The sequence below is a fragment of the Mycetomoellerius zeteki genome, unplaced genomic scaffold, assembly GCF_001594055.1.
Source record: "Mycetomoellerius zeteki isolate Tzet28-1 unplaced genomic scaffold, Tzet1.0 scaffold212, whole genome shotgun sequence".
NCBI classification, from domain to species: Eukaryota; Metazoa; Arthropoda; class Insecta; order Hymenoptera; family Formicidae; genus Mycetomoellerius; species Mycetomoellerius zeteki.
The window spans coordinates 669,030-669,298 of record NW_017257086.1 but is presented as its reverse complement, the minus strand read 5'-3'; the positions used below and the strand labels follow the sequence as shown (position 1 = coordinate 669,298).

At 37.2% G+C, this 269-nt stretch overlaps 1 protein-coding gene across 1 annotated transcript in view; it reads left to right on the top strand.

The window, feature by feature from the left end:
• The first annotated feature begins 148 nt into the window (after positions 1-148).
• LOC108722703 (active regulator of SIRT1) overlaps positions 149-269 on the top strand; it is a 2,107-nt gene continuing 1,986 nt past the window's right edge. Inside the window, exon 1 of the mRNA XM_018447944.1 lies at positions 149-199. The gene's annotated coding sequence lies outside the window, so the exon portion shown is untranslated. The remainder of the gene's footprint in view (positions 200-269) is intronic.

Below are 269 nucleotides of genomic sequence, written 5' to 3'. Positions count from 1 at the left end.
GTTCAGCAGACTCAACAGTTTTGCAACCGTTTTATGATTGTCTGCTGAGATAGGACCATTCTTCTAGATCTAAAAGTATGATCCAATTAGCGCGAAGGAAACTTCCAACAGTTGCAAAACAAACGTTCTGCTGAACACAGCCAATGTTTTTTATCGATGTTTTTTAGCAATTTAACGAATAATCTGCGTCATTATATAAATTAAGGGTAAAGGTATAGAATACCCGTCTCACCTCCGATTTTGATGAAATTAGGCTTATTCGACGCGTT